The sequence below is a fragment of the Catharus ustulatus genome, chromosome 24 (genome assembly GCF_009819885.2).
Source record: "Catharus ustulatus isolate bCatUst1 chromosome 24, bCatUst1.pri.v2, whole genome shotgun sequence".
Classification (NCBI taxonomy): Eukaryota; Metazoa; Chordata; class Aves; order Passeriformes; family Turdidae; genus Catharus; species Catharus ustulatus.
In genome coordinates, this window is record NC_046244.1 from 7,813,315 (window position 1) to 7,821,955 (window position 8,641).

Genomic DNA, 8,641 nt, shown 5'->3' on the forward strand with positions numbered 1-8,641 from the left:
TCATTCAGATTAATTCCAAGGCTTGTTGTCCCCCTGGTTCTGTTTCTCATGATGAATCTTCCCAGCAGCTCTGTTTAGAATTCAGCAGGAATCCCCTCCTTGCTCTGTAAGCTCTCGCAGAGAGATTCTTCTGCTTTGCCTAAGCAAATCTTTCTGGGTTTTGTAGACCTGTGATGCACACAGACAGCACAGAAACTACAATTGTTCTGTCTGTTGGAGGAAACAGCCTGAACTTGGCTGTTCTTGGTCCTCCCACCAGAAATTTCCCTTCATTGAAGGCACCCAGCCAAACAGGGAGGGAAAAGGCAGTTCTGGAGAAGCCCCTTTGCCATCTGCAGAGCTGCTGTGCTCCTCTCCTGGGACAGCCAGCTGCACTGGGGCATGGAGTGTGATTCACTCAGCCCTGATAAGATCTAACAGATAATCTGAACTGAGGGAAATAAACAAGAATCAACCTCAACTTGGTATTAGAGTTGAGTTGCCTCTCTGTAATGGAAGGTTTCAGGGGAATTCTGGGGGAATTTGGTCCTGTGCAATCAGAGCTGCTGACTTCTCATTGAGAGCAGAGAAAAACACTGCATTCAGAATCAGCTGTGCTGCTGCCTGGGCTCTTTATGGCTTCTTCCTTTATTTTTTGTGACATAGGAGAAGCAGTGTGACTGGTTTTAATTTCCTGCTGTCAGGCTGATCCCAGGCACTGAGGGTGAGCAGGGCTGGACAGTTCAGAGTCTCCTGAAGCTGCCATGGAAGAAAGCCACTTTTCCCTGGACCAGTCTGTTGGGCTCCCTCAGTCCTTGCTGATTCACCAGGGCATGTGTTTATCAACAGCAGCTTGTACCTACAGGGTCTGCAAAGCACAGCCAAGGAACAGGCACAAACATCTGGAGATGAGCTGGAAACTCCAAGGTGATCAGAAATTCATGGAGGTTTGATGGTGCTGTGCCTGGTCACTGCTGCCCAGAGTGGCTGAGGGCACTGAAGGGACTTTGCCCTGTCAGCTCTCTCCTCTGCAAGTTTATTGGGTGTTGGCATCTTTACTTTTTTGCAACTTAGCAGGATTTCATGTGCTATTTTTTGTCACTTGTAAGCTGAGTAGATGTTTGGCTGCCTTTCCTCCTGTGGTCGGCTGGAACCCCACAAAAGAGGCTGAGGAAGAGGAGCAGGGAAAATGCTCAGATGCTGTGGAGTGAGCAATCCCCAGTGACAAATCTGTGATCACCAAACGTTCTGCCCTGCCCACTAGCAGAGGAAAGGGAAGACAAAGACTCAGTAAAGATGGGAGCCATGGGGGACAGGAGCTCAGCCACGCTGGTAAATGAGATCACACTCCTGTGTTTGTGTTGTGCCAAGAGAAGGGATGCACATTTCAAATCCCCGTGGGCTTTGCTGGTTCTGATTCAACAGTGAAAAAAAAGGAAATTTAGAGGGGTTTGTTGGCTGGGTTCTGTAATTTGGTGATCTGAGGGATGTGTTCAGTCTCCAGGTTTGCTCTGTGGGTCCTTGCAGAGCTGAGTGTTGGTGCCTGCCCTCACTGCTGAGTGAGCAGCAGCAATCAATACAGCCTGGAAGGAGAAGAGGGGAGGATAAATAAATGATGTGCAGGGAGGAGCAGGCAGGGCATGAGCTGCTGGCAGGGAATGGCCCTCGTGGGGAGCTCTGTGCTCTGGGGTTTGTCTGGAGCCAGGGCTGACACTGGGAGCTGGCACAGAGAGAGAAACCTGCTGAAGGGGAAGTCAGAGCAGGAGGAAGAATGTATTTTTAGAGTCAGAGGCTTCTGAGATGTTTTTGCTTCTGCCACTGAAGGAGCCACATGTGTTTATAGCTGGATTTTTGCTGAGGGTGGGGAGGAATGTCTTCCAAGGCAAACTCTTCTCTGGAGGGGTGGGCAAGTCCCAGAGCTCCCCAGATCATCTCTAGAGGGGTGGTGTGTGGCCAGCCCATTCCCAAAGCCACCAAACGTGGCTGTGCTGTCCAGAACAGCAACACCTGTGCAGCTGCTGCTAATGCAGAAAGGATGCCAAGATTTCATTGCATTTCCCATTAAATTTCCAAGGCTAACTCAGCCAAAGTCATGCTCAGTCCTCTCCCTTCTGACAGTGCTGTGCACTCTGTCAGCATCCAAACATCCCTTGTGAGCTCTGTGGCTGCTGCTGCCCTCTCCTCACCCTCATTTTGTCACTTCAGGAGCACACTCTGCTCTGTGTCTCCAGCCATGGCCTCCAAAGAAGAGCAAATTGCAAATCTGGCTCCTGACTGCAGCTAGCTTGCACCAGCAGCTCAAAACACCAAACAGAAAGTTTGAAAGTGGGTAGGAGGAGGAAATGAGAGGTTGAGTTTTTTCCTGTTGCAGGTAGCAAGGAAATAAAATAGGAAATTCAATGCAAAGTGATGGTGCTGAGCCCCCAGCAGCACAGGCTGCAGGTGCTGTGTGGCTGCTGCTGGCTCAGGTTTGTCCCTCTGTGCCAGGGGGAGAGCTCAGCCCAGGTCCTTTCACAAAAGGGACACCAGGCAGGCAGCAGTGACACTTTCCCTGTTAAATAGGGAAATAGTCAGAGCTGGAAATGCTGACACAGACCCTGGATGCTGGGGCTGAATGGGATGTACCAAATTCACTCCAGAGCTCTGTAATTTGTGTTAGCTTACTGCCATGCTGTGAAAATGGAAAAATCACCTGGGTGCTCAGAGGGGAGAGCCAGCCTCACTCAGACCTGGCTGCTGCCCTGGTTTAAGTTATTACACTCCCCTAATAAACAGTTGGGCTTTAAACTTTATTTTTTGAGTCACACTTGCAGCACATAATCCAATGTTTAACATAGACAGTGCTTGTCCTGCACAGTTTCCCAGTCCTGGCTCTGTTTAGGCTGGCTGGACTGTTCCCTTCTGTGAAATACATCTTCTCTTCTTTGTAAATATTTTTAAAGACTTAATGAAAACAAACATTATCTATTTCTAGACCAAAATTTGAGGACAAAAATTTCGCACTTTCCTGCTACTGAAAAGAATTTGTTTTTCTTTTACCACTGTTCCCAGGGTAAGAGTTGTTACCTCCAGCTATGTAAATGAGTCTTCATCAATATGTCTCAGGTGGAAATTCCCCTGTTTGCAAATGGAAACTTTCCTCTGGTAACAGTAAAAATAATTTTGTTTCAGCCAGAGCCATCTCTCATTTTAGAAAAAAAAAAAGAACAAAAATTCCATTCACATTCCTTTTCTCCTTGCTGTCACTGATGACTCATGCAACGGCCTTTGCTACTTATTTCTGACTCTTAAGTGATTTTTCAGGTGGCTGCTGAAAAATTCTTAAAGCCTTTGTCACTGGCATCTGCCTGGCTCGGTAACACGATACATACATTCTGGTTTTCATGCAGACAGTGTATTTGTTTGGGTTACAAACGTTGCTTAGTTTGGAGTACCCGTTTTAGATGTCAAATAAAGCCAAACAAACAAAAACCACTGAAATACAACAAACTCTTGAGTTTGTGCAAAATACCGAGCACAGGCAGGCACCTGCATCTGAGAGTGCAGCAGCCACCCACACGAGCCTGCAAGATCTGCTCTTACTGGAAACTGCTCACAGAGACCCCAAAATTCCCAGTGAAGGGCTTTCATTTCTGCACTGTGACTTTAGCAGAGGTCTGCTTTTGTAACTTCAGCTGTGCTGAGTGGGGGAAGGCTGGGTGCTGCTGGCAAAGAAAAGGATCCAGAAGCCCCTAACAGTAATTTCAAGAATAAATAGCGTGGTTTAGTTAAACAGGCAGTTGCAATTCATAATGGAAATTTGTGGTTTTGAAGATCAGTCAGTTGTGTTGCATAAAAAGAAAACAAGAAGGGAAAGGAAAGTTGTTTGTCCCTCCTGAAGAATGGATAGTCAGGCAGGGGATGGAGCTTCTGGCCATCTGTGTTTGGCATTTTTTAGTTTTGTACCAAAACCATTTTGAACAGAAGTGAGCCTTTGAGTGGCATTCCCTGAGGGGGGAATGCTGTGTTTGCATTGCACTGAGGTGATAAAGTGTGTGCTGTGACAGTGCTGCTCTGAACTTGGGGGGCAGCAGCAGCTGAAGAGACCCCAGAGGAGCTCCCCAAAATGCCCCTGGAGCAGCAGAGCATTCCCAGAGCTCTGTGTGCAGGGAAGCACCAGCAGTGGAAGCTGTGACATGGGCACAGGGTGAGGAGCAGAACACGAGCCCTTCCCTGCCCTGGAAACCCTGGCTTTCTTTTCTCAGCAGCCTGTGTCATTTTCCTGGGCTTTTTGCTTTATTTGTGGGGCTTCACCAAACAATTTTGTCTTGGTTTTTGCAGTCAGCAGCTCCCAGCACCCCTGACAGAGCTGCAGCCTCACGTTCCCTGCAGGGCTGGGTCAGGGGTCTCCTCCTGTCCCAGTTTGATGATCCCTGCCACTCTGACTTTGGGGTGCTGGCTTTGGGATGTTGGCTCTGGGAGTGCTGCCTTTGGGGACACTGGCTTTGGGGTGATGGCTTTGGGGGACACTGGCTTTGGGGGATGCTGGCTTTGGGGGATGCTGGCTCTGGGGTGCTGGCTTTGGGGGGACACTGGCTTTGGGAGACGCTGGCTTTGGGGGACTCTGGCTTTGGGGGACTCTGGCTTTGGGATGCTGGCTCTGGGGGATGTTGGCTTTGGGATGTTGGCTCTGGGATGATGTGCTGCTTGCAGCACCCACAATCCACAGAATTTTCCTTTTTCCCTGAGCACTAACCCTTGGCATGGGCAGTTTCTGACTCACAAAGTGATGAAGGAGCAGCAGGGAGCACCAGGCAGGCCCTGCTGGTTCCTTTTGGGGACTCTGGGCTGCTCTCCTGCCCCAGCCCTGCAGTGCTGCTGTGGCCAGGGTGGGAATCTCAGCTGCCTCTGCAGCTGACTCGGGTCATGCCTTGTCACATTTTTGCTCTGCAAACGTTATGGGGAAAGCAGAGAGGAACGCCTTGTTCTCAAGTCGGCAGTATCCTTCATTAAATACATAGTCACACAAATAAAACAGAATTTGTATCTGGGCAAGGACACCAAATGAGGCCACTTTGGCCTTCAGCAAGAGAGCTGAGTGTCTTTGTCATCATTCTCCCTTCTCTCTGTCATTTTGGGGTCACAGGATTGACACCATTTCAGAAGCTTTTCCAGCAAAGACTGCTCAGGTCCTTGAATCCCACCCTCTAATACTTCACCACCAGCTCCTCACAGCTTGTGGAAAGGTTTTGCTCAATGGCATTTTTGAATGCACGGTCATCAAAGAAAAAAACGTGCTGAAGCTTTGTTGTGGTTTTAGTCTCTGAAATCTCTCTTGTGGCAACATCAACAAGTAAACTGTGGCCTTGTTCCTGAAAGAAAAACAACTCCCATTATAACCACAGTGTCCTCAGCTGTCCCAAAGCCTGAGCTATGAAGTGTCTGTCACGTTTGTGCTCGGGGCAGTGTCTTCCTGAGAAGGCTGAGGGCGTGTAGAAAAAAACCCAAAAATGTGTATATATATGTATGTTCAAATAAATCCCCTAGCCTGCAGCAGTACAGTATTAGCACTGGTGTACAGCACTTTAGGGAGCTTTTGTGTAACGTGCAGAAAGCAGCAGTGGCTTCCAAACCCCGAAGCTGGGTTTGGCCAGAGGAATTTCCTGGCAGAGGCTGAGTCCTGTGCTGTGCTCAGGCAGGTGAGCCCTGACAGCCAGTGGGTGAGGGCTGCACACTTCAGGTGCCTGTGATCCTATCTCAGACCCTGCTAAAAAAAAAACAAACAACAAAAAGCGAACAACACAGCCCCTCTTTTGAGTTAGAAACGCAAGCGGGCTCCCAGGCGCGCTCGCAGCCGCGGTTTGCCCATTGAGCAGAGTCAGCCTTGAGCAGAGCAAAAACCACACAGCACAGAGCTGCTCAGGCTGCTCAGGCTTCCTGTGTGCAGCACAGGCAGCCACCAGGGCTGGCCTGTTAGTTTGTGAGTTAGTTAGCTGGTTGGTTTGTTTGTGAGTTAGTTGGTTTGTGAGTTAGTTCATTTGTGAGTTTGTGAGTTACTTTGTTGGTTTGTGACTTTGTTAGTTTGTTTTTGAGTTTGTTAGTTTGTCTGTGAGTTTGTTAGTGTGTCTGTGAGTTTGTTAGTTTGTCTGTGAGTTTGTTAGTGTGTCTGTGAGTTTGTTAGTTTGTCTGTGAGTTTGTTAGTTTGTCTGTGAGTTTGTTAGTTTGTTTGTGAGTTTGTTGGTTTGTGAGTTAGTTTGTTGGTTTGTGAGTTAGTTTGTTGGTTTGTGAGTTAGTTTGTTGGTTTGTGAGTTAGTTTGTTGGTTTGTGAGTTTGTTAGTTTGTCTGTGAGTTTGTTAGTTTTTTTGTGAGTTAGTTTGTTGGTTTGTGAGTTGGTTTGTTGGTTGGTTTGTCCCATGCTGGTGGGGGACAGGAGGCTCTCCTGCCCCCTGAGCAATGGGAATTCACCTTCAGGAGTGTTGCTGCTCGCTCCATCTGCCCCCATCTCCGTGCCCTGGGAGCAGCAGAGCCAGGTGTTTGTGTCTGGGGAAGCCGCTCTGGCTGCTCTGTCTCTGGTTCTTCTCGTGATCCATCGATGCCAAGCTGCTGTGGTGTGCTGCTCCTTGTTCCTCCCTGCTGCTGCTCCTCCTGTGAAAGCTGCCCCTGTCCCGGCTGCAGATCTGCATTCCTGCCCGAGGCAGGTGAGGATGTTGGGCTGGGGTCTGCGCTGCTCCAGCAGGACAGGGCAGCCCTGACTCGGCAGCAGGGTGGAATTGTGATTCTGCAGATTCACCAGATCAAGGGATGTGATAGAGCTCATGGCCACGGGGAGCTGAGAACACAAAATCAGCCTTTCACAGTGCTATGAACAGTCTGGGTAAATGGAAACCAGGCTGGCATGGAGTGGCGATGGTTGCATTTCAAGCAATGCCACTTGTCCTTCTTAGCACTGTTCTCTTCAAATGCATCAGCCCTGCTTGGGTCTCAATTACACAGAAGGGAAACAATTGAGTAACCCTCCCTTCTGTTCCTCCTGGAGGACTCGGATATTAACCTTAGCAGGTTGCAGCTATTTTTTCTGAGTTCCTTTTTCCCTTCCCTGCAGTTTCTGATGTCCAGTTTCTCGCAGGCCTCATGGGCAAATAGCCTGGTGGTTTTCAGTACAGCTGTACTTGTGAAACTTAGAGGTGATGAATAGAAAAACTGTTGAAAAGAAAAAAAAAACAGAACAGAAACCAGAATTCCTGTAAACAGACTGTTAAAAATATCTTCAACACATGTCAGGGCCAGTGATTTAAAATAGACAATTTCTGAGTATTAAAGGTCACATGGAGACCTAGTATATTCAAATGGAGTTGAACAATGAATGTTTCAACAGTCACATCTTGTACTGTTGGCAAGATATCTGTGTTGCCAGCTAGTGATGTTCAGGGGAAAAAAATGAGTCAGATTGCAAGAATAATGAGCTTTTCTTGGATGATAACATAGAGGGGGAAAAAAAAGATTTTATACCTTAATCACATGTCTCTGGTAGAAAAAACCTTAGGAAAAAATGGTGATTCTGGGAGGCACAAAACTGCAGGACCAGCTGAGGTGATGCAGTAGCAGAAACCATGTGCTGTACCAGGGTTTGTGTCCGTGTGTGGCAGTGAAATAATCAAAATCACAGATCCACACTCCCAATATTTTCTCCTTTGTGACCCAAAGTACGGTGGGCACTTCAGAGGAGATGTGTGAAAAGAGGGAGACTTTTCAGATGAGCACATGGTCTTTGAGTGTCTGATTGCTGCTGAAAATTTAATGAGACAGAGAGGAATGCTTGTCTGTGAACACTGGAAATATTTCTTGTCCCCATCTGTGGGGAGAGCTGAGCTGAGCAAAGGGTGGTGGCAGCCCCAGGGTGTGAGGAGTGCCTGAGCCTTGGGGAGCTGCTGGGGTGAGACCCTGGTGGATTAACGCCTGATGGGTGCTGTACCACAGGCTGGGGAGAGAAAAACCAGTGGGTGGCTGTGTGTCCTTGTATCCAGCATTTAAAGGAGTGCCTGGTCCTGTTCCCATGGTTAGCAGGTGGAGCACCAGGCGTGTTCAAACCTACCCTGCCTTGGAGGGGTTTCTTCTCATCCCCCAGACCCACTTTGCTTTGGCTTTTGGGTGTTGCCCATCCTCGCTGCAGTGCTGCCCGCTCAGAGCACTGGGCAGGCACCGCCAGGGTCTGTCCCCTCTCTTCGGGATCTCTCCTTTTCTCCTGCAGTCCCTGTCCTTCCCCTTCACCTGCCCTTCTCCCTCTTTTTCTCCCAGACTCGCTGTCAGCCAGTTCCTAGGGATCTCACAGCTTTTCAGAGGAGGAAAGAACAGTTGTATTCTTGGGGTTGTCAAAGGAGAGGAGCGAACCCCAGACCCTTTCCCATCCCCGGACGGGCATGCGGGACCTGCCCTGGGGGCTGCGCTGCTGTTCGGCCCCGAGCGAGCCCGGAGTGCCGGGACCGGGACTGACACCGGGACCGGCTCCGGGACTGACACCGGGGCCAGCACCGAGCGCTGCTGCGGGCCTGGCTCCGGCCGGGAACGGGGATGGGCGAGAGCGCCGGGCCCGGGGGGAGCGGACACGGACCCGGTCCCGGGCTCGGTGTGGCCGGGTTTGGACACGGACCCGGACCGGGCTCGGTGCGGCCGGGGTTGGACACAG